The sequence below is a fragment of the Pongo pygmaeus genome, chromosome 4 (genome assembly GCF_028885625.2).
Source record: "Pongo pygmaeus isolate AG05252 chromosome 4, NHGRI_mPonPyg2-v2.0_pri, whole genome shotgun sequence".
Lineage (NCBI taxonomy): Eukaryota > Metazoa > Chordata > Mammalia > Primates > Hominidae > Pongo > Pongo pygmaeus.
The window spans coordinates 21779417-21806091 of NC_072377.2; the positions used below are offsets into that span (position 1 = coordinate 21779417).

General features: G+C 34.7%; 1 long non-coding RNA gene across 1 annotated transcript in view; it reads left to right on the forward strand.

The window, feature by feature from the left end:
- Positions 1-26236, forward strand: part of LOC129037350 (uncharacterized) — a 205261-nt gene extending 179025 nt beyond the window's left edge. Inside the window, exons 3-4 of the long non-coding RNA XR_008502776.1 lie at positions 22364-24438; positions 25692-26236. This is a non-coding gene — a long non-coding RNA (uncharacterized LOC129037350). The remainder of the gene's footprint in view (positions 1-22363; positions 24439-25691) is intronic.
- The last annotated feature ends 439 nt before the right edge of the window (positions 26237-26675 follow it).

Here is a 26675-nt window from a genome sequence, read left to right on the forward strand (position 1 = left end):
GGAAACATTTTTGTGTTATAAATGAGAGATTACACCAATATCAATCTTAAATTGGATTCATAATACAGTTTCTCAAGAATATGTTCTTGGTCATCATCTTGCCAATCATTATACTCTCTCCCTCATTCACTCAATTGACAGAACGCTGTCGGTGCTATGGAGTGTTGAGGTTTTCACTCACGGGCCTGAGGAGAAAGTGGGAAACAAAACATCTATGCTCATTGCTATAGCTGCTATTTGTCAAGAAGGCAAAATCTGTGTGCTCAGCCCCATTGTTCCTCTAGTTTTAAACTTTTATTTCTATTGGTATTGTCTCAATATTGGCTCTGGAAGGAACTTGATGCTAAGTTCGGCATCCAGGGAAAGGCATGGTAGATCATGCTTGAGTTGGGCATGATCCGCCACAGGTGGGGCATTGGCCTATCCTCTGTGGTCACACAAATGAGGAGTGACAGTTAGTCAGGTGAAGACCCTGTGCAATGGCAAAAGGGCCGTTTCTCAAACAGAAAATAGAGTTATTCAAATTGGAGGAGAGATCGGGAAGCCTGCAAACAAATGATAACTGCGGTCTACCAGAATTATAGTCTAACAGAAATTACAAAGGAGTTCACGGTGTCTCAAATTCCTGACAGATACTAATTTTCAGAATTCATGGAGGAGATATCAGAATTCCCAAATTATCAGAGAATCACAAAATCATAAATGATTCTTAAATATTTTCAGTGTTCTTTACATTCTACTCATTAATATGGATATCAAGAATGCTTAATAAATTGTATTTAATAGTAGCTACAAAAAATTATAGTCTACAGGTAATACCCAAATTCTTGAAAGTTCCAGGAAACACTCAAGATAGTGTTTGATTATTGCAACATTGGCATCTCTTAGCAGCATTAGCCTCCTACACATACTCATATGCAGAATTGCCTAATTAAGGTCATATTTTGCTTCCAAAACTTATTTCTTGGAACACCACTCATAGGTTTTTATAAAGAATGCTACCTGCACAAATCTATTACTATTGGTTTTATTCGCACACACACACAAAATGACTCACTTTTAGCAGTAAAGCAGGCCTGGATCACACTGTTGTAACAGTGCAAAGGCTGCAAGCAAAACTGACTGGATTCTGACTGCTTCTCCATTAGGTGATCCTTTCCAGCTTCCCAGAAAGTGTGAGCTTAGCCTATTAGTCCTGCCTGTAAGACTTCCTGTTTTTGCTTTTTATTTGATGTCAGTGAATTCCTTGGTCCATCAACCTCTCTATATTGATAGCTAAGCTTACAATAATTTCTTATACTTTTCAAATTTCTGGACTCATATTTTCAGGATTAAAGATTTGGAAGGAGATTAGTTTCCTCGTTAATGCAAGAGAGGGATTCCCTCATGGAAGCACTATATGAAGTTCTAAGATTTCATGCAATTTAATAGTAACAGAACCTTTTAAGAAACTGTTTGGAGGCAGCATGTTGGGGACGTAGAATCAAAAACTGCACCTTGAACCACAAGTAAAAATGATGGTAAAAGGCAGGCACATGTATATGTTTGTCCCTATGAGCTCTGCTACCTATTATAGCATTTGTCACACATTGGATGTGCAATAAATGCTTAACTCAAGAGAAAGTTAAGTTCTATCTGCCAATAATCTCACTGTTTATAACATACATATATATTCTAAAGAACCACAGAAAATTGTCAATTCGCACTTACATGTCAAGAAATTAATTTTTATTTCTTACTGGGTAAAGAATAATTAAATTGTATATTAAACATTGTTTTTATCTCTGTTTTCTTTGTTTTACATCACATCAGCAAAGATCTAGCCAAATAACTCAGTCTCCATTTGTTCATATAAAAATTCATTTTTTAAAATCTATGTTACATCTGCCTTTAATATTTGCCAACTGAATAATCAAGACCATTTGTTTAATATTCTCCTTATATTTGAGGTCAGACCCATGAAATATCACAAGAAACAGGGCATGGTGATGGATAAAAGTTATAAAATAGAAATAAATTTCAAAAAGCACAAAGTCAGGCGGGTCAATTTCCTTTTAAAGCCTCCTAATATCATGTGAAGGTTATTTCATTAATTGTTAAAATGATTGTATAATACGGTGGATTTAAAGAACAATGAAGAAATCTATGCAGAGACTGCTAGTTGTCTTCCCTATGGAATTTTCCTCCATACAACACCATTAATTTCTAGTTGACGTCATGGCCAACTGAAATGAAAGATACGTTTCTCATCTTTGCATTGAGTAGTGGCATGTGACTAAAAGGATGAAAGTAGAACTATTACATAACAATTCCTTCTGAGAAATTTTCTACAGAGCTCATGAAGTGTATTGCTGTATCATCTACACTGCTGTTGGCAATTAGCCAATATGATGGCTGGAGTTTCATGTTGGATCATGAGGGTGAGATCTACGATGGCCACGATAGAGAAGGAAGTGGAAAGTAGCTTGATTCATGGCTGACTTGATTGCTTACATGTGAATATTACTGTAAGAGTGAAATAAACTCCTAGATTTTAAGCCACTATTATTGTATTTCTATTATTCACAGCCAAATATAACACATAAAATTATAGAATATGATACCAGTAGGGCTATTTTTCAAGAAAACTAAGCCATGTAATTGGTTTGTGTAATTAGTAGGGTGGTGGGAGTTAGGAGCATATATATCACAGATAGGAAAGCAGGTGACCCTTGTCATGTTTTATTGAATAAGTTATCTTCTTACCTTGGAAGACAAATTACATATTAACTTAGGGTATAGTATTAGGAAAAATAACTGCTTATTTTTGAAATTTTATTGGTGCTATTTCTTGAATCTATTAGAAAAATCCTACAAATGATTGAGTGATTGATGCCTAGGTTAGATGGAATACAAAGAGAGAAAGAAAACAGAGTTTTGCTAAAGGAGCTTTTCTCTGCCTGAAATCTACAATAGGAGATTTTAAAACTTTCAAGGTTGAAATATCTAATTTCACTGTTATCTCAACTTGTAACCAAAGAGAGAGTGTCTGCATAGCCACAAATATAGTAGACTTGCATCCCCCTCTGTAAAGATTACGAGCTTGGTAATAAAGATGGCATCCACATTACAAGGAGGATGGCCAGAGCCAAGGGGCTAAAATAAGCATTTAGGAAGATTTCACACTTTAAAAAAAAATCTGTTTAGACAAAGACTTTGATTGTGATTATTTGCGTATATAATTGACTAGAAGCAAATAGAAATTTACTACATTTTTCAAGAAATTTTATTGAAAAATAAATCTGAATTGGACCCTATTATTGGACCCAATATTAAAAGCCTTAAGGAATCCCCATGATGGTACATCCATGTTATAGCATGTCCAAATTTCATCAGCATGAAATGGGCTATGAAATCTCTATGACCCTCAAGAATGTGCACCCAAAGGCAAATGTATAACACATGATGAAGAGGTCACAATGTACAATGGAGAGAGGATATCCTCCCAAAGAGAAGAATCAAAAGCTTAGAGTGTAGTCTAAACAGAAAACTTGCTCTACTACCGAAGTAGAGTCTCTATTTTTTTATGCTGAACATTATTTGCTAATTGCAACTGGCTATCAGCTAATGTGTTTCCCAGGTTTTCTCAATGAAATATGTATTCTTATATCATCATTTTATTACCTGTGTATGGTTCAAGTAACTAGTGTCTCAGTTTGCAGGTTTCAGGATACTGCAATCTCTTATCTGCATCTGGTTTCAGGATACTGCAATCTCTTATCTGCATCTAGTAGAAAGAACTGCATCTTACTCAGTGATTGTGAACATTTGGCTGCAAATAGATATGAGTAATGGATGGCATACTAACTCTTCTCCTTGGGGAGCAGACAGATGTGTTCTATATACAGGAGAATGGATATCCATTGATATATTGGTAACCAAAGGAGCGGACTATGGGTAAAGGCTGCTGTTTGCCTATCCCAATGCCAATCCCCCTACATTTGGACATTGATTTCTTCCTAGGTGCATGCGCACATGTAATGATAACAATGACATATAATAGGATTTCTTTACAACTAGTTGTGTTCATGTGTCCACATAATGGCAAGTCAGATGTAAACAGTGGCATTATGTGAAAACTTTTGGAAAATGTCCTGAAGTGACAACTTTTACATCCTCTTTACCTTTACCTCCTTTACTTCTTCTTCCTTTATTGATGACGAGAGTAACATTGAGTTTGCTTTAAGTCTATTTGTCTGATGATGAAGAGATGCACATCTTAGGGATAGAAAATTGAATTCCAGAAAGAAATTTATCTTAATTTTGTAAATGACCATAAACTGGTAACAATACTCTCAAAACATAAGGCCTCTCACTAGCAATATATACAAAAAAGCTCCAGTTAAATCATGCTAGAAACTAGCTTTGCAACATTATAGAAGAGTCCCTGGCATGAAGAAAACACAATTCTAACATTGATCCAGAATCAATTTTCATCTAATTCCAGGAGCACAAGTCACTTTACTTCCTGAATGTATTTTCTGATTGAGTGTGGTTGCATAGAGCTCCTTTTCCACTGAGATTAGAAAGAGTTCCTCTTTTTTCTAAATTTTGAGAAGTATTGCTTTTTTTTAAATGAAATATGAATTTTGTTACTGTGATGGTTTTTAGAGAATTTATAAATATGAGTTTGCACAGATTACTTTTCACAAACTATTTGTTGTATTTTAGCACTTGGTTTTCCTTTGGGATTCAGGAACAATATGTGAATAGAGACACTTCTCATTCATATTTTCCATAAGACAGTTAACTAGGAGAAATCTCACTTATTTTTTAAAAAATAACTTATTCAGGTGAAAATTTTATGACATATAATTCACCATTTTAAGTGAGCAATTCAGTGGCATTTGGTACATTTACAGTGTTGTGCAACCACCACCTCTATCTAGTTCCAAAACAATTCCATCAGGTCAAATTCTAAAACAACCATTAAGCAGATTCTCATCCTTCTGCTCCTACTCACTCCTTGACAGCCACCAATCTGAATACTTTCTCTATGTATTTTAGGATATTTTATGTAAATATACTCACATATGTCCTTTTTTCTATAGCTTCTTTTAATTAGCATAATGTTTTGGCAGTACATCCATGTTACAGCATGTCTCAGTACTTCATTTCTTTTTCATGGGTGAATAATATCCCAAATAACATTCCATTTTATGTGTATATCACATTTTGTCTATCTATTTAACCATTGATGGGCATTTGGGCTGTTTTCACCATTGACTATTGTGAATAGCACTACTGTGAACACGAATGTGCACATAGTTTTCTATTCTAGGAGTGGAATTGTGAGGGTCATATATTCATCTTTTTGAGGAATTTCAGACTGATTTTTACAGAGGCTGAACGATTTACATTACCACCAGTGATTAAGGAGGTTTCCAATTTCTTCAGATCTACATCAATAATTATTTTCCATGTTTTTGATTATAGCCACTTTTGCAGGTTTGACAGTAGTAACTTTATGTGGTTTTGATTGGCATTTGCCTAATAACTAATGACACTGAACATCTTTTCATGTGTTTATTGGCCATTTATATATCTTTGGAGAAATGTCTACCCATGTCCATGGTTTATTTATTTAAATTGGGTTGTTTGTCTTTTTGTTGTTGATTGTACGTATTCTTTGTATATTCTGGGTATGAGGCACTTACTAAAAATATGATTTGCAAACATTTTCTCCTCTTCTCTAGGTTATCATTTTCTTGATAATGTGAAATGTGTTACTCTATATGTGTATGTTGAAACCCTAACCCAGAATGTTACTGTATTTGAAGTTAGGGAATTTAAGTTTAAATGAGGTTATACCTTTGGGATCTTTGATAGGAATGGTGTCCTTATAAGAAGAGGAAGAAGAGCCATGGATGTACTCATAGGGGTATACCTATGTGAAGACAATGAGAAAGTGACCACCTGAAAGCCAAAAAGAGAGGCCCCAGGAGAAACTAAACCTGCAGACACCTTGACCTTGGACTTCCTGTTTCCAAAACTATAAGAAAATAATTTATATTGTTTAAGCTACCCAGTCTGTAGCATTTTGTCTTAGGAAACCTGGAAAAACAATACATGTTTTTTTTTAATGCCCAAAGGGTTTTAATTTTGATGAAGTACAATTATCTGGTTTTTTTCTTTTATTGCTTAATTTTGTTGGCCTTATAGCTAAAGAATTCATTGACAAATCTAAGGTCATTTGGATTTAATCATGTTTTCTTCTATGACCTTCATGGTTTTAGTGCTTATATTTATGCCAATGATCCATGTTCAGTTAATTTTTTATATGGTGTGAGGTAGGAGTCCAGTTTTATTCTTTTGCATGTAGATATTCAGTTGTCTAAACATTATTTTTGAAGAGACTTTCCTTTTCCCATTTAGTCATTTGGCCCTCTTGATCTTTGAGTCAACTGACCATAAACATATGGAATTATTCCTGGACTCCCAATTTTGTCCTTAGGCCAGCACTACATTGCTTTGATTACTATAGTTTTATAGTAAGTTTTGATACAGGGAAGTGTGAGTCCTCAATTTTTTTAAAGATTGTTTTGTTTATCTTGTGCCTCTTGCAATTCCATATGAATTTGATATATGATTTTTACATTTTGCAAAAAAAAGGCCATTGGAATTTTGATAGAGATTACATTGACTCTGTAGATCACTTTTGGTTGTAATGACATCTTAATAAAATATGAAGTCTCACATCCATGAACCCAAGATATTTTTCCTACTTATTTGGATTTTCTTTAATTTCTTTTAGCAATTAAAAAAATTCAGTATAAAAGTCTTTAATGACCGCCATCACACACCCCACTAGACATAACCAAATTTATTTCTAGTTATTTCATTGTTTTGGATGCTACTATCATAGTTTTTTTAATTTTAAATTTAAATTTTTAATTTCTGGTATATTTTGAAACACTACTGATTTTTCCTTGTTGATCTTGTATCCTGCAATGCTGATGACTTTATTTATTAATTCTAGTAGCTTTTTTGTATTTTTTTTAGATTTCCTGTATTTAGGATCATGTCATCTGCCAGTAGAAAAAGTTGGACTATATTCTTCCCAATTTTAATGACATTTATTTCTTTTTCTTTTTAAATTTCCCTGGGTAGAAATTCTAGTACAGTGGTGAAAGTGTGCATCCCTGTCTTTTTCCTGATCTTAGGGGAAGCTTTCAGATTTTCACCACAACAATTGTATTAGCTACGGATTTTTAAAATACGGGCTTGATCATGTTGAGGAAGCTACTTTCTGTTTCTGCTTATTTAATGTTTTTATTATGGAAGAGTATAGGATTTTTTGTTCGGGATAAGTTGAGATAATCAATTGTTGTTTTTATTATTCAATGAATGTGGTGTATTACACTGATTGGTTTTCTCATGTTGAATCAAATTTGCATTCCTGAGATAAATCCCAATTGGCTGCAGTATATAATCTATACAATATGCTGTTATATTTGGTTTACTGGTATTTGAGAATGTTTATATCTACATTCATAAGTGATGCTGGTCTGTTAGTTTTCCTTTCTTATGAAGTCTTTATCTGGCTCTAGTGTTTGGGTAATGCTGGTCTCATAGAATGAGTTAGAAAGTGTTCTCTCTTTTATCAAAGAGTTTGAGAAGGATTGGTAGTAGCTTTCTTTATATGTTTAGTAAAGTTAACAAATTGAAGCCATCTGGTCATGAACTTTTATTTGTTAAGAGGTTTTCTAATATTGATTCAATCTCTTTGCTTATTCTAAATGTGTTCAGATTTTCCACTTCTTCTTGTGTCAATTTGGTAATTTATTTGTTTCTAGGAATTTGTCCATTTCATCTAGGTTTTCTAATTTTTTGACGTATAAAATTATATATAGAACTTTCTAAAATGTTTAAAATTTTCTGTAACGTCAATAGTAATGTCCCTTCTTTTGTTACCAATTTGTTATTTGAATCTTCTCCTTTTTTTTTTTTGTCAATCTAGCTAAAAATTTGTCAATTTTGTTGGTCTTTTCAAAATATATACTTTTGTTTTCATTGATTTTGATTTTCTCTATTGTTTTTCCATTCTGTATTTCATTTGAATACATTTCTAAACTTTATCTTTATTAGTTCATTCCTTCTGGGAGCTTTGGGTCTCATTTTTTTCCTGATAATCTAGTTATTTATTGTATAAGATTAAGTATTTATTTGAAATCTGTATGTTCTTTAATGTAGGCATTCACTACTATAAATTTACTTCTGAGGAGCATCTCTGCTGCATTCCATGTTTTAGTATGTTGTGTTTTAATTTGTATTCATAACTAGAGGGAAACAGAGGTGACGGAGAAAAAGACGTAGAAGTATCATCCACATGCAAAGTATAGATTTGTTTGTATTGTAATAGGAATAAACAAGTTAAATTATGAGACAGATAAGAAAATTTGAACACAGACCATTGATGCAGTTATAGTTAACTTTAAAATCAAGGTTAATAACATTTTAGTTATTTTAAAGAATTATAGTAATTTAGAGATCTATTCTGTAATATTTTTAAATGAAAAGGTATGCCTGGGATTTCTTCCAAAATGAATCTTGTAGGTTGGGAAGAAAATGAGAACATAGTAGAAACAAGACTGACAATGAGTTGTTGAGGTTGGGCAATGTGTACACTAAAGCTTATTTTATCTTATTTTACTGTATATATTGTTAAAGCTTGCATTATTTTCATAAATGCATTTGCTAAATGCAACTGTTATCAAATAAAGTCAATTGTGCTCTACTCGTGCAGTATTTTTTATTTGAATATTAGGTTTCCAGTTAAATGGTTTCCAGTTAAAACTTTCAATTTAATTTACAAAGATTTTTACATTACATATAAAGTGATCAAAGAAGCAGAACTTTAAAAATTAAATTTAATTGCCTGGAAATACATGAGAATTAAAAGTGTAATTAGACTGACACTGAAATTACCCTTCAAAATTTCCTGTCTTTTAGGAACTTATATAATACAATTCTTATCATTAAGACTTAATCTTCTGAAACACCAGTCGATAAAGATGAAGTTTGCAGATAACAAATAATGTCAGAGACCATTGGAAGTCCTCAGCAATTGTAAATCCGTGAGCTTACAATACAATTTGGCGAAGGCAAATTATAGTCAATCTGAAGAAATTCTTGGGGAAAAAAAAATGACCTTTTCTAGAACTGAAAGCCTTCAACATCAAAGACCTTTGGTAAATGGGCCTAATGTGTTGTCCTCAACAGAGAGAACAGCAGAAATAATTTTATGACCATTTTAGATAATGCACAGTATTGTTTTGCCTCGATTTTTTTTATGTGCAGAAATGTTTACCACCAACACAAAAGTCCTGTTAAGAGATATTTGGTAATGCTACAGCATCTTCACCAGCTCTATCATCTTCTGATTTAGATTGCTGCCTACAAATCATGGACTATTGGTGTAAGAATACATAGTAGATTAGATTCTAAACACAGGTATACCCCATTTTATTGTGTTTCACTTTATTGCACTTTGCAGATTTTTTTCTTTTTTGTTTTCTTACAAATGGAAGGTCTGTAGCATCCTTGCATCAAGCAAGTCTATCAGAGCCATTTTACCAATCATATGTACCTACTTTGTGTCTTTCTGTCACATTTTGGTAATTCTCACAATATTTCAAACTTTTACATTATCATTATATTGGTTTGGGTGACCTTTTGTCAGTGATCTTTGATATTTCTATCGTAATTATTTTGAGGCATCACAAACCACACCCATATAACACAGTGAACGTATTGATAAAAGTTGTCTGGGTTTTGACTGCTCCACCAACCAGCTCATCCCCTGTCTCTTTCCCTCTCATCAAGCCCTCCTAATCCCTAAGAGACAACAATATTGAAATTAGGCCAATAAACAGCCTTACAATGGCCTCTAAATATTCAAATAAAAGGAAGTCACATCTTTCTCACTTTAAATCAAAAGCTAGGAATGATTAAGTTTGGTGAGGATGCCTTGTTGAAAACCAAGATAGGCTGAAAGCTAGGCCTCTTGCACAGAACAGTTAATCAAAATGTAAATGCAAAGGAAAAGTTCTTGAAAAAATTAAAAGTACTACTGCGGTGAACACATAAATGATAAGAAAGTGAAACAGCATTGTTGCTCATATGGAGAAAGTTTCAGTAGTCTGTAAAAAAAAAAGCAAACCAGCACAACATTGTTTTAAGCCAAAGCCTAATCCAGAGCAAGGCCCAAACTCTCTCCAATTCTATGAGGGCTGAGAGAGGTGAGGAACCTGCAGAAGACACGTTGGAAGCTGGCAGAGATTGGTTTATGAAGTTTAAGGCAAGAAGTCATATCTGTAACATAAAAATGCAAGAGGAAGCAGCAAGGGCTAACGTAGAGCCTGCAGCAGGTTATCCAGGAGTTCTAGCTAAGATCGTTGATGAAGATGGCTAACGTAATAGATTTTCAATGTAGAGAAAACAGCTTTTTATTGGTTTGTGATGCCATCTACATGGCTACCTTCATAACTACAGAATATGATGCCATCTACATGGCTACCTTCATAGCTACAGAATCAATGTCTGGCTTCAAAGCTCCAAAAGACAGGCTGACTTTCCTGTTAGACGCTGATGCAGCTGGTAACTTGAAGCTGAAGCCAATGTTCATTGACTATTCTGAAAATTTTAGGTTCCTTAAGAATTATGTCATATCTACTCTGCCTGTGCCCAACAAATTGTACTACAAAGTTTGCATGACAGTACATCTGTTTACAGCATGATTAACTGGATATTTTCAGCCCACTCTTAAGATCTACTGCTCAGGAAAAAATAAAGTTCCTTCAACATATTACTGCTCATTGACAATGCACCTGGTCACCCAAGAGCTGTCATGGAGATCTATAAAGAGATTAAGGTTGTTTATGCCTGCTAACATAACATCCATTCTGCAGCTCATGGATCAAAGAGTAATTTTGACTTTTGAGTCTTATTACTTAAAAATACATTTTCTAAGGCTATAGCTGCCATAAATGGTGATTCTTTTCTTGGATGTGGGCAAAGCAAATTGAAAACCTTCTGGAAAGGATTCACCATTCTGGATGCCAGTGAGAACATTCCTGACTCATGGGAAGAGGTCAAAATACAAATATTAACCAGTGTTTGGAAGAAGTACATTCCAACGCTTTTGAATGACTTTGAGTGGTTCAGGACTTCAATGGAGAAAGTAATTGCAGATGTGGTAGAAATAGCAAGAGAACTCTAGAGGTAAAGCCTGAAGATGTGACTGAATTCCTTCAATCTCCTAATAAAACTAAAGGATGAAAAATTTGCTTCTTACGGATGGCAAACAAAGCAGTTTCTTGCATTGAAATCTACCTCTGGTGAAGATGTGAACATTGTTGAAATTACAAAACAATTTAAGATATTACATAAACTGAGTTAATAAAGCAGCGGTAGGGTAGAGTTTGAGAGGATTGACCTCAATTTTGAAAGAAGTCCAACTGTGGATAAAAATGTGATCAAACAGCATCAGAAGCTACAGAGAAATATTTACTGAAAGAAAGATTCAATTGATGTGGCAAACTTCCTTATTGTTGTTTTTTTAAATTGCCAAAGCCACCTGAACCTTTAGCACACCACCCTGATCAGTCAGCAGCCATCAACTTGACACAAGAACTTCCACCATCAATAAGACTTTCTGAAGCCTTAGAATAGCATTTTTAAGCAATAAAGTATTTTAAATAAAGGTATGTACAGTGTTATTTAAGACACAATGCTATTGCACACTTAATAGACCATAGTATAGTGTCAAAATAACTTTTATATGAACTGGGAAACCATGCAACGTTTGCTTTAGTATACTAGTCTGGAACTGAACCATGCAATGTTTGCTTTAGTATACTAGTCTGGAACTGAACCCACATTATATCTGTGCTATGCCTGTATATGTGTATATATGTATATACAGACAAAGCACATATATATATAGACTATATATATATAAAGAGATGTGTGTGTATGTGTGTGTGCAATGGCATTGTGTCTAAAATAACACTGTACATGCCTTTATTTAAAATACTTTATTGCTTAAAAAATGTCAACAATTTTCTAAGCCTTCAGAAAGTCTTTTTGCTGGTGGAAGGTCTTGCCTCAAGTTGATGGCTGCTGACTGATCAGGATGGTGGTTGCTAAAGTTTGAGGTGGCTTTGGCAATTTATATACATATATAATATATATAAATTTATATAAAATATATAATTATATATATAATTAAAATTTAGTCTTTGAGATATACTATCCACATGTCAAGCATTCAGTTGCCACATGTGGTTCATGGCTACAAAGAGATACAGAATTTCTTTCATTGCAGAAAGTTCAATTTGACAGTGCTGAGCTCATCAAATAAAGGAAGGGATAGAGAAAAAAGAGAGAAGTTTTTAGGCTAGCGATTCATGAAACAGCATCCTTTTCACAGAGAATTGAAAAAATTTTTCATTAATAAAACATAAATTATAATGTCAAGATTAAAGGGAGATATAATTGGATTTTTAGCCAAAGGCAAGATTCCTTTTATGCCACTCTAAATAACTTAGAATTTATAGTCTAGGCCAGGGCATATTTCTACAATAATGTTCCTGTAAGCAGGAATCCATGAAATATTAATTGGTGCTGAAAGAAAAGAAAAGATGAAGAGCAGGAAAAAGTTTAAAGACGAAACAAACATGAGAATGAATTTTCTCTAAATCCATTTTTTTGCATCTGACTACTCACATGAGCAGATGACATATCCTAAAATCACAATCTCAAAACTTATCACTTGAATTTATTCTGAAGTTTCAATAAAAGTTTGATGTTTGCCTGAATAGAATAACCCCACTCTTTACCCAGTCCAGAAAAAGAGCATTTGGAAATAATGAGTCCCTAAAGGGTTCTAAGCAGAAGAATGAACTGCTTATTGAGCCTTCCATTCATGATAATTCATGTGGCAGCTGTGGTGGTGGAGGGGGTGGGGGGGATTTGTGAACACCATATAGAGGCAAATAGTTTTCATTGTTATTTCCTTAATCCATGGAGACATGACAAAATAAGCAGAGCAAGAATATTGTGCAGAAAGCAAAGAGCATGAATTTAAGAAAATGTTAGAAAATAAAATTGTACAATTGACTGATAAGACGTGCATGAGGAAAGGAGAAGAGTCTAACAGGACTTCCATTTTTGGCACAGGAGGACGGCCACGCAATTTTCTGAAATAGAGCATTATAGAAACATCAGCAAATGTTACAGGAAAATACAGCCATTTATTTTGAAAATAAAATGATTTTCAAACACTTGTATATATCCTGGTAGAGCTAGGTAGTCAGACTCACTTCCTTCCACCCTTTTTCTGTCCCAAACTGATGCAGATATGAGTTTTTCCCTCAATTCTTTTTTTTTTTATTACTACGTTATCACTACTTAAGACACTAATGGGTGTGATAGATAAGAATAAAAATTGGGAGCAATAGAAGGGCTTTGCATCAAAGCATTGCAACATATTTAAAATGTCCGACCTTTTTTATTTTTTGCTTATCTGCTGAACAACAGTCTCGTATTAGTTGTTCTTTTAGGGCCAGCTGCATTGACTGATAAACCTCTTCTATTTCACTTTATTCTCCTAATTCCAAAAATCATGTTAATTGATTATAATGTAGCATAGTTAAACTTTCTTTGGTTCTATCTTTTTCCAACCATAGCAGGACTTTATATGTTGTTTGTAAAATGATTTCATCCAGGTAGATTTTTAACTACAGATAATTCCCTTCCAATTAGTAAAAGAAGGCATTTTTTCCTGTCTCTAACAATCGTTTTAAAATTTCTGAGATGTTTTCTTTAGTTTTAGAGTTGGCATTTTGTCCCTTTCTGACTCTGTACTATATCTAAATATCAAACCTATTTAGATTTACAAGAGATATTTTCAGGTCAATTCTGACACGTCAGTTTATCACACATACAAAATACCAAGTCTGCCACTATCAAGTGGACCCTTGGTGACAGCTGCACAAAAACTTCCAGAACTAATCATCTGGCATCATTCTGTTTGGTACTATAGCCCACAGATTTAATAGCTATAATTAAGTTTGTTTCCTTAGGAGAATAGAATTGCAGACACTTATTTTGTCCCTTATGATCCAACTGATTATGCTTCATCAAGTTTGAATTTGTTTGGATATAATAGGAGTTTTCTCAGCTGGTGAATTTGTGTGTGTGTGTGATAAATTAGTAATTATATACACTATTTCGACTCCTGCAAACAATGAATATTAGACCACTTGATTTATTTGTTGCTATGATCATCCCATTTATGTTTGCTGGTATTTTAAGTCATTTGTTTTCCTAATGAGGTTTAAATTTTTCCTTTTAACACCAGTTTATTGAATGTGAATTGCTTCTTTTATTTGCGCATGTTAGTTGGGTGGCAATTGAATGTATACAAATATGCTTTTATAAAGTCTGGATTTCCCTATGCTTATAAAGTAGTAATTTAAACTTCGTATAGTGACAATAAATACTCATGATTCTTGACACATTTTTTCTTTTTAAAATAAAGTAATTTTGCTGCACTTTGTCTAAGTGTGAAGATGCAGAAATGTCTCGAGACAATGTAGCTTTTTTCTCTCATTTATAATTCCTATCTACATAAGATGCTTATTCTAACAATCAAGAGATATACCGGTTCTCAGAACATGTTCAAAATTTTGTATGTACACATGTATGTGAATGACTCTGTGTTTGTGTATGCATAAGCTACAACCCGTGGAAGACAAAAGAAAGTGTTGAGTCAATTTGCTACACTGGACTCAGATAAAAAGCAAACAAAAGTTAAATTATGAATTCATTTCCATCATAGTAATTCCACAAGAGAGAAAATTATTCTTTCTGACTGAAAATTAAAAATGTTTTCTAATCTGGATGGAAGAAATAATTGTTATTTTGCTTCCATAATCCCCTTTCCTTGCTTCCTAAAAATATTATAACTGGGTACTGCCTTGTTTACCTCCCCTACTGGATGTGTAGATACAAGGAGGCATAAAATCAACTTCATTTAGCAGCATGTCAAACTCTAGGCACACATATAATTGCCACTAAATAAGTCTTTGAGAAATGTGTGTCCACCTCATAGACAGATTTTAAAAGATACTGAAGATCCAATCAGGTTTATGTTGTCATTTTGATGACTGAATAACATTTGACGACATGACATTAAACTCCTTAATATTGAGGTATATTAAAAACAGGCACATCAACCAAATTCAATATTATGTGTCACTTGTGTTGAATGTTTTAAAAAACATATTATGGGTCTTATATAAACATTCAAGTCAATATAAGGATTTATTTTCTTTTTTGGCTGTGGTGTAGTGGTAAAATTGCAGCTTATATCAAAAAGTTCAGTTTGTATCCTGCAGCTAATGTAACATCTCTTTAGTTAGATTGGCTGGCAAACTGTATTTGTGTTTCACATCTTAAAATACATTGTTTTGGGACTCAGATTTGTAAATAAACTTCCGATTTTCTAGAAAACTTTCAGAGTATTCAAGAGAACTAGTTACCAGTACCATTCAGTTCATTCCTGTGGTGGCTGACATGGGGGGAAAAATAGAATACTGTGAAAAGAAAACTTTGTTTTTTTCCTCAAAGTCTGTTCTCTTCAATTGATCTAGGATAGCCAGTAGGCACATCTGCAAAGCAGAAGAATAAAAAGACAATTCATCTTGAAACCTATCTTCATTTTACATACATTGAAGTACTTTGCTTTCTGAGGTGTGTGTGTGTGTGTTTTTTTGTTTTTGTTTTTGTTTTTTTTTTTTTTTAAGACAGAGTCTCGCTCTGTCGCACAGGCTGGAGTGCAATGGTGAGATCTCGGCTCACTGCAACCTCCATCCCCCAGGTTCAAGCGATTCTCCTGCCTCAGCCTCCAGAGAAGCTGGGATTACAGGTATAGGCCGCCACACCTGGCTAATTTTGTATTTTATTAGAGACGGGGTTTCTCCATGTTGGTCAGGCTGCTCTTGAACTTCCGACCTCAGGTGATCTGCCAGAGTCGGCCTCCCAAAGTGCTGGGATTACAGGTGTGAGGCACCGCACCCTAGCCTTTTTTTTCTTTTCTTTTTTTTTTTTTTTTGAGATGGAGTCTCGCTCTGTTGCCCAGGCTGGAGTGCAATGGCATGATTTCGGCTCACTGCAACCTCCACCTCCAGGGTTCAAGCGATTCTCCTGCCTCAGCGTCCTGAGTAGCTGGGACTTCAGGCTGCCCACCACACCCGGCTAATTTTTTTTTGTATTTTTAGTAGAGATGGGGTTTCTCCATGTTGGTCAGGCTGATCTCGAACTCCCAACCTCAGGTGACCTGCCCATCTTGGCCTCCCAAAGTGCTGGGATTACGGGCATGAGGCTTTCTGAGTTTTATAGACCACAGACTTATTCCTTACTTTGGTTCCCACTCTCTATTGATCTTTTTGGATTAATGACTTTGTTGTAAATTCTACACTGGCTTTGAACTTTATTCCTCCTCTTGTTACCTCCTCAATGCTGGTGGGAGCTATCTGTTGAATATTCTACACTGGTCAAACTCAAGTTTCCCCCACCTCCAACCCCAACTCTACCTATGCCATTCTTCCCTGGAATCCTACCTGATGGTAAAACTGGATAATAAATTGATAGTTTGATTAATACTTATTCATTACTGACAACAGTATAATAACCTCTGGATTTTTAAACGATTTTTTTCTGATCTAATTTAGTGTTCATGGTCTTTATTTTTCCTTTGGGTTCCTTAGCACTTTTGTTTTGTTTTGTTTTTGTTTTTGTTTTTTTGAGACGGAGTCTCGCTTTGTCGCCCGGGCTGGAGTGCAGCGGCGCGATCTCGGCTCACTGCAAGCTCAACCTCCCAGGTTCACGCCATTCTCCTCCCTCAGTCTCCCGAGTAGCTGGGACTACAGGAGCCCACCACCACGCCCGGCTAATTTTTTGTATTTTTAGTAGAGAAGGGGTTTCACTGCGTTAGCCAAGATGGTCTCGATCTACTGACCTCGTGATCCGCCCGCCTCGGCCTCCCAAAGTGCTGGGATTACAGGCGTGAGCCACCGCGGCCAGCCTCCTTAGCAATTTTTAAAATTTATTTTCCTTTGTTATGTTATATTTGGCTGCTATTGGTTGTTTAAAATACCTTTTGGAGGAAAACATAGTATAAATTGAGAATAAAATATATATCATAGATTTAATTCATTCTTCCTATCTTTATTGATCATATCTTATTTCTAAAATGTAGTATTAGGTGTTTTGAAAAACACTGAGAGGAATAAATCATGGATTGTTTCAAAAAGCATATATACCACTTATAGTGATAGAAAACTGATGTAAATAATAACAACATAAGGTAGAAAGTACATTGAGATGTATTTAAGAAACTCTCAAAAAGTAAAGTTTACTTCAGATTTGATGAATTTTGAAAGTCATCTTCAGTCAATATGAACTTAAGCTGGGCTTTTAAAACCAGGCAACTGTGTACAATTATAATCTCATGAAGGAAGGAACACGGAAGGTTTTCACACCAAATGGATATTGTTCAAGTTGAGCTAAACTTCAGGATATACATTAGTGCAAAGGGTAGAAGTATAAGTCACAGTCAGGTTATATAATACCTGTTACAGGAAAATTGCCCATTATTATTCGGCAATGAGCATCAAATACATTTTAATAAGTATATTGACATGGATTTTTTTCTTAAAGCAGCATATGATGGCATACAACAGTTCTGACAGGAGCTAGGAAATAATGAGATTGGATCTAAGGGAGTGGATGTAGCAGGTCTTGCAAGCAACCAACCCAGCAGCAATGAAATCATGCTAATTGAGAGAAGCACAGGCAGAAGCCGATACCTGGGGGCTACACCTATGAAGAATGTGCAAAAGCACCACAACAAATGATCTAGTCTTCTGCAAAATAAGAACAGCATGTAAACAATTTGGTAGAGTGAACCATAACAAACAAAAGGAAAATGCTGTTTGTTTGTTTGTTTTTTTGCCACATCCCTGTTTTAGATTACCCTCCTCTATGTTTCTATAAGAATATCTGTTTTTCTTATTGTAAAATTTATTTTCCTTTATTGCAAGCATCTGTTTATTTCTTGAGACAAATATATACAGATCCTAATTTCTGGACCCTGTGCATGTTACTTTACATGGTGCTATGATTTAAATGTTTGTCCCCTCCAAAATTAATGTTGAAATTTATTTGCCACTTCAATGGTATTAAGAGGTAAGACATTTAAGAAGTGATTAGGACATAAAGGCCCTGCCTTCATAGCTGGGATCAAAACATCATAAAACAGCAAGTTGGGTTCCTTCTTGCTCTCTCACCCTTTGCCTTGTGCCGTGTGATGATACAGAAAGAAAATCATCATTAGAAACCAGAACTTGATATTTCCAGCCTCCAGAACAGTGAGCCAGTAAATTTCTGCACATTATTATTTACCCAGTCTGTGGTGTACTGTTACAGCAGCTCAAATGTACTGAGATATATGGCAAAGAAGACTTTGCTGATGTCATTAAATCAACACTCTTGCAATGGAGAGATAATCTTGAATTACATAGATAGCCTTGATATAATCATAATAACCGTTGCAGGTAGAACAGAGGACTGAGGGTCAGCAGAGAGGGTGATAGGAAACAGAGAATGGAATAATACATTTTAAGTATGGAAGAAGGAGCCACAAGCCAAGAAATACAGGTAGTTACTGTTACCTGAAAAAGGCGAGGAAATGGATTCTCCTCTCAGAGCCTCCAGGAAGAGCCAGTCCATCTGACATTTTACTTTAACCCAGTAAAACTAATTTTGGACTTCTGACTTCTGTAACTTAAGATAACAAATTCATGTTATTTTAAGCCACTTAGTGTGTGGTAACTTTTCACAACAGCAATTGGAAATTAACACCCCTCTTTAACTTTCCATGTCCTTCACTATACTATAAGCTTTGTGCAAAGTAGAATAAAGGTAATTTCTATCTCATTCATTTTTTAAGTTTTAAATCACAATATCTGCAGAGCCTGGCAAAATGCTTGGTACATGGTATGTATTCAATAATCAATGCATCTTTCATTAATTAAATGACCACATTTATTAAGAATAAAGAGACAGAATTAAAATTCAGAACATTGAATTCAACAAGGAGCTTCTTTTAGACATAACTCAGCTAAAAGATATTAGGGATATGGTAATCTGAATTGTAGAAATGTTAAAAAATGAATACTGGTATTCACAGAACAACAAACTAAATATTTTTATTTCAGTAGAAAAAATAAAAATTTGACTAGTTGCAATTTTATAAACATAGTAAGTTGATAGATACATTGAAACTCTTACTATTCTCATAACTGGGAATATTTTAGCAGATTGTACAAATTTTGAAGGAACTAAAATTTCTGCTTAAAAGAGAAGATAATAAACAGGTGAAACTCATTATTCTAGATATAACGAGTTTAGATATAATGAGTTTTTATATATTTATAATATTTCATTTTCTATGTAAATTTGGATATGTCAGTGATATCCACATACAATTTGGGATGATTAATTTATAATAATAAAGCAAACAAGACACGGACAAATGTATCTCTAAACAATGAGGTTGGTCTTGGAAGGTTATTAAATAATATCAAAAAGATCCACTGATGTCAGCTTCAGAAGGAAATGGAGATAGATGGGTCACTGTCCATTTGTTTTGCTCCTTTGCAACATTCAGTTGAGGCCTCAGACATGGAACAAGAATAGAATCCACACACAGCACTGCTGTTCTGCATGCATAATGTGACTTATAAAACTTTCTTCAGGTAACAGCGAAAGGGCCCAGCACAAGGGTAATTACAAGCAGGATCATCTAAAGAATTTACAAAGACAGGAAGCCTGCAACTGAGAATGCATAGGCCCATCAATAACACAAATAGCACCGTGTGAGAGAACGATGTACAAATTATGAGGCAGAATGAACTTATTTAACAGCACCTGGGAACTTATCCAGGAATATTTTATGTTTTCTCTGAAAGAACATTAATGTGCATACAAAATAGGGCAATTTTCATGACAAAGTCCTAAATAGAGAGAACATTCAAATGTCATCAAATTATGCCTCCTCTAAAGCTGAAATATAAAATACCCTTTCAGTTTTTTGACTAACAAAGTGTATATGATCTCTTTCTTGTTTCTTTGATCGATTCTTATCATAAAGGCACCCATTTTAAGATATTATGAAAAATGATGGTGATTGTATTATAGCAGGAGTAATATTGTATTTATTTAATTATAAAATTACTAAACTTGTTCAATATTAAAAAGAATGCCACAAACATCAAAGGCTGAAAAATTACTTTCCATCCAATATTTGAATACCAATATATGAATTAAATTTTTAAAATATCGCATAAATTTAGAAACAAGCACTTTTATTTCTTTTTATATCATATTTAAAGTATATTTGCTTTTACATGCATAAATTTTGATGTATTTTTACTAATTAATTAGTATGCTTTCAAAAAAGTATTTGCTTTAAGACTTTTAGAAATGTTTATCTTTTCAGAAATATTTTTAAAATGTCTTTTATGTAGGACTCAAGAAGCTAATGGAGCTGCATGCAGTCCAGGTTGTATACACAAAAAAAGAAGCAAAAAGTCCACTTAACATGAATGAGTTCCATAGATTTCTATGTATCTATTAGTTCTATAACTTGTAGCCACGTTTGTAAACCATAATATGGCAACTACCTTAGACCACATTAGAAACATTTAGGGCTTATGAGTTAAAGATGAGGAATAAGAAAATCCAGAGAAGTCTAGAGCTATGAAAGTTATGCAAAGAAAAATAAATGTATAAAAAGTGGCAAGTAACTGTGCCCATAGTGATCTATGCCTATATAAAAATATTTTCCAACATATGGAAAATATGAGTCTAATATGTTGGCTCGTTGACTACTGCCATTTAGAAATTTATATTTATGCTATAATAAAGTAAAATTGATTTTATTCATAAAATATTTAAAAATCAGGTTTTCTATGAATGGTGTCCCTAAATTTAAAACTGTCTTTTCCATACACTTAACATTTCCCAAGTCTTCATATCTCCTGCTGAGACTCCATTTCTGAGTCTAAATCTGAATTCCTATATCGTTAATAATCTACATGTCCAAAGGAGACTGGATAATTGTATTCTTTTTTTTTTTTTTTTTTTTTTTTGAGACAGAGTCTCGCTCTGTCGCCCGGGCTGGAGTGCAGTGGCACGATCTCGGCTCACTGCACCCTCCGCCTCCTGGGTTCACGCCATTCTCCTGCCTCAGCCTCCGGAGTAGCTGGGACTACAGGCGCCCGCCACCACTCCCTGCTATTTTTTTGTATTTTTAGTAGAGACGGGGTTTCACCATGTTAGCCAGGATGGTCTTGATCTACTGACCTCGTGATCCGCCCGCCTTGGCCTCCCAAAGTGCTGGGATTACAGGAGTGAGTGACCGCGCCCGGCCTGTATTCTTAAAATCTGCTCTTTTTCTTCCATTTGCTGTGTCATTAAATGGCACAAAAGCCAAGGAATTAAAATAGACTCTTCTGCGGCTCTTCTTCTGCCATATCCAATGAGTTATTTCTTTTTTATAAAATTATCTCAATGTTACCTTCTTCTCTCTATCTTGGGATCATTGTCTTAGGTCCCGGCAATCTTGCTTCCCACTTGCATTCTAGATCTAGCATGGAATGGACTTCCATCTCTAGGCTTATCCTGACCCAGTAACCCCTTTCAATCTACTGCCAGTGATTTTTCAACGTATAGTTATAACCATGTCAGCCACCTGCTTAATAACCTTTAAGGACTTTCAACCACCTTCAAAATAAAGTTTGTGTAGGAAGAAGATGTTAAATCAAAACATTTGTGTTTCAGGTAATTCCTAGTTCCTAACTGATTTAAGGCTTTTTTACTCATCAAATAAAAGGTATGCCTCATGGGGTTTGGCTGAATTTGATTATGAGGAAGTTAATGCTTCTCTGTGAACATCAAAATAGTGTTGGGGTTGAGTATTAAAAGTACAGGTGAGAAAATAGGTTCCAACAAATGATCTTGATGTTTTACGGTTCTTTGGTAAACACATTTCTCACCCAAAATGGAATTTTCACGTTAAGATCCAAGCCTAATTGTCTAAGATCATTGAGAGTTTTGTTGTTGGTTTTGTTGTTTGTTTTGCTTTGTTTTGTTTGCTGTTTTAGTCTATAAAGCAGCTGGAAAGGCTTTAGAGAGCATTTTGCTGAAAAATAAAAGGTAAATGCTTATCAATTTTTTTTTGTTGTTGTTACAGAAAGAAGATGGAAGAAGAAGGAAAGAAAAGGCATAATGTAAATATAAATGCTGTCTTTATTTCTGGATCTAGCAAAGAGTTAGTTTGAAAGAGCAATTGCTTATAAGACTACAAGGCTGATTTCTCTCATCCCTGCAATGCTGAAGGTCTGTGCCCTTCTAAGCAAATTCTAGTTTCCCTGACAATTCGTCTAATGGAATGCCTGGATGTAGGAATATTGATTCCAATGACAGTACTTATACAGATGGACCTGAGATATTTCCACTGGTTCTTCACTGACAACACACAACATATGGATGATCATAACTTTCCCATATACCCCACTAGGGCAAAACCAGAAACTGAGAAAGCTAGATGGAAGAATAATGATGTGGAAGGGGAGTTCTCCACTAGGAAGGATCCGATGAGTAGATAGACACAAGGACAAAGAGGGCCTAATTTTGGGCTGTGGAAGTGAAATTGCACTCATAGCAGCTATAGTGAGTCACTGTGGCAGAACCACTAAGCATCAGTCATGAAGAGCAAACGGGCTTGCTATTATAGGAGTTAAACCTTGGACCCTTCCATCGTGGTTACAGAGAGCTTCTGGGGGACAGCATGAGACAGCTTAGCACTTCCCCAATATTATGAGGAAACCCAAAGGCCCAGATGCCACTTGGGAAAGGAGAACCAAGAAGGAAGGACTTCAGAAAAGGAAGAAACCATGAAACATTAAGTAATTTACAAACTAGACTCTTCTATATTCTCTTATTTTATTTATTTCTTTATTTTTGAGACAGAGTCTCACTCTTTGCCCTTGATGAAATGCACTGGCCCAATCATGGCTCACTGCAGCCTCAAAATCCTGGCCTCAAGAAATCCTCCAGACTCAGCTTCCTAAAGTGCTGGGATTACAGGCATGAGCCACAGCACCTGACCTAGACTGTTTTAAACTAGATTTCCCTGAGAAAACTTTCACTGGAAAAATCAAAATTATCCTGCTGTCATTAAGAGAAAAATATCTGTTATAGAAAACTACATTCTATTTTTTCAAACATGTCATAAATATTTGGACCCCTCTCTGAGAACAAACTACTTATAAGTCATTTCAATCATTAACGAATATCATAATTGAGGGCCTGTGCTGGGTGCCAGAAATCTACCAGTGAGCAAAACAGCACTGATCTTTGTCCACAGTAAATTTACAGATCAGAGGAAACAGAAAAATAATCAGTTAAATAAAACAAGTCTGAAAATTGCATATGAGAACCCAAAGCAGAGGTACCTAACCAGGTCAAAAAAAAAAAAAAAAAAAAAAAAAAATGGAGCAAATTGTGCCTAAGAACTTGGTATTTTTCTTCATCCATTCGATGTTCTAGCTACATTTCTTCACATGTCCCATTACTAAGGTTGACACTTCCATGCAGTTGCATATGTTGTTCCCAGTATTACTTTTCTGTTGCTGCCCTAACAAATTGTCACACTTTTGCAGCTTAAAACAACACAAATAGATTATATTACAATTCTGGAAGACAGAAGTTCTAAAACCAAGGTTTTCACAGGGCTGGGTTCTTCTGGAGGCTGCAGGAGAAAATCTGTTTCCTTGCCTTTTTCTGCTTCTAGAGGCTTCCTGCATTCTTGCTCTTGTAAACCTTCTTTCCTCCCAACAGTCCAGCCTCTGCTTTCGTCATCGTTATCTTTTTCTCTCTGACTTGAGCCTCTTGCCTCCCTCTTACATAAACCCTAGTGTCTACACTGGGCCCACCAGGATACTTCAGGATAATCCTCCCATCTCACGACGTTTACCTTAATTATCTCTGCAAAGCCCCTTTCGGCATGCAAGGTAAACATTAACAGGTTTCAGGGATGAGGCCGTGCCCATTTGTGGGCGGGGGTGGTTGTAGGAAAAGTATCATGCAACCTACCACTCTTTGTTCACAGGAATTTCCATCTGGATCCTTTTAGAATTAATCATTATCATTTACTAAAGTGTGGAGGATGATAGAAAAAAAAAACGAAGGCAGATAAGGAAAGAGCAAAGAAAGGCAAATGGGAAGGAAGGAAATAAGGAAGAAAGTCAACCTTAGATCATCATGGTAAAAAAAATAGTACTGATTACTGATGAATCGTTTAAAGTAAAAACTGCAGGATAGCTATTGCTATACCTATTTTGAAAGTGAGATTTCAAACGACCTCTCCAATTTGCATTCACTTATATGTCCAAAGATATAACCATCTATCTATCTTAATGTCAGCAAAAGAACTTCAGATTCACTTTTGAAGTGATTTGAAATGGCTTTAAAATCATTCAACAATAGTCATGTTAGCCTTAACAACATATCTACAGCATGCTTTTACTTCTCTGGCTCAAAAACTATGCTGTTACCAGGTGGATCTCAGAGAATGAGATATATAGGATGTTCCATAGAGTATTCTTAGCTCTACAACATCTTCCCTCAATTTATCCTACTAAGTTCAAATTGCTGACCTTCAGGGTATGGAAATAGATCTGCTATTTTAGCATTTTACAAAGCATTGTCTAATACGTAAAACCCATTAGCTAACATAAAAGAAGTTTCTTGTTAAACTAAGATATAATGTCTGATTATAGTATATTATCCAAAATATGACTCGTACTAAATATGAAATTATCTATATCTATATATTTTGACAACATAAAATCTATAGAATGTCTCTAGCACTAGATAGGAAAACAATACTTTCTTGTTATATGTAATATTTATTATATTTTTCTTTTAAAAAATTTATGTCATGTAGGCCCTCCACCAGTGGTTATAGGCATACAATTTTCTTCTAACATACAGTATTTATAGAAGTTTTTAAGTTGTTTACTACTGAGATGTTTTGTACCTCTGATATAGATAGATAGATAGATAGATAGGTTTATAGATAGATGATAGATAGATAGATAGATAGATAGATGATAAATTATAGATAGATGATGGATGGATGATAGATGATAGATAGATGATAGATGATAGGTAGATAGATACATAGATATATAGATATATAGATGATAGATACATAGATACATAGATACATAGATGATAGATAGATAGATAGATAGATAGATAGATAGATAGATAGATAATCTTTAGTGCCCCATAGAAGTATCTCTTCATTATTGAAGGATAATCCACTAAATACATTAAGGAGATTCATCTTAAAAGTATCTGTGCTCTCATTTGCTTTGTAGCAAACCTCCCACATAGAATAATTTGTCTTCATGCTCTTCTCTTCAAAGTCACAGCAATATTTCAAATTACCTTTAAAGCAGTATTTCCTGAGAAATAATTGCATTTTTCTTTAATGCCGTATGGTTCTCTAGATGTTTTTGCTTGTCACCAAGGGAAGGAGATCAAGTGGCTCCCCAGTGATAGGTGATGTTACCTTGGATGAAGACAGCATCCCTAACCAGATACTGAACCTGCTGGCACCTTGATCTTAAACTCCCCAGCCTCTGGAATTGTCAGAAAAAAATTTCTGTCTTTCAGGAATTACCCAGTATCAAGCATATTCTTATAGCAGCACAAACTAAGACAGGGAGGCTTTTGCTATCTCTCCTCTGAATTATCACAATTATCTTCGAAATGGTTTTTCTACTTTCACCTTCATGGCTTTCCAATAATTCTCAATACAAATGCATGATTACATAAACATTTGCTCAAGAACCTGTATAAACAGACTGCTGGATAATGACTAGATCCTCAGGATATGCAGGGCTCAAGAGAAATGAAATATCTTGGGGATATGGTTACTTAAGACGTGATACTGTCACAGTGAATTTCATAGAAGATGGTGCTGCCCTAACTGAGGTTCAATCCATGTATAAGCCAGACCAATCTGAAGACAAATAAAGTATTTCACAGCCACAATTTCTGTTTTCATATTTATTTTGCTTGCACACTTACAAACCTACAAAAAACAAACTGGTACAATGGTAGGAAATTGTTGCTGCTAAACGATCTCCACCACTGGAAAAGCCATAAAACTGGTATCTTTTTGAAAGCAAATTAGTTATATTATCTCTTTGGATTAAAGCTAAAATATTATACTTGAGTTATATAAGTGTAATCTCTAACAATTATCTACCAACAGGGCAGTGCCAAGGCATTAACCAAATACATTTGTAAAGAATCAGTAACAAAGAACAAACACACCAGAATACCTGAATGGAATGAAGTGGGTTTTTTTTTTCTTTTTAAATTGTAAACCTCTAGGTGGTTAGCATTAAGGTAGAGAGTACCCTGAGGTAATACAAATGTTTCTGGTTTAATTGTTTTCAGCAGTAGGGAATTTTCAAAATATTGAA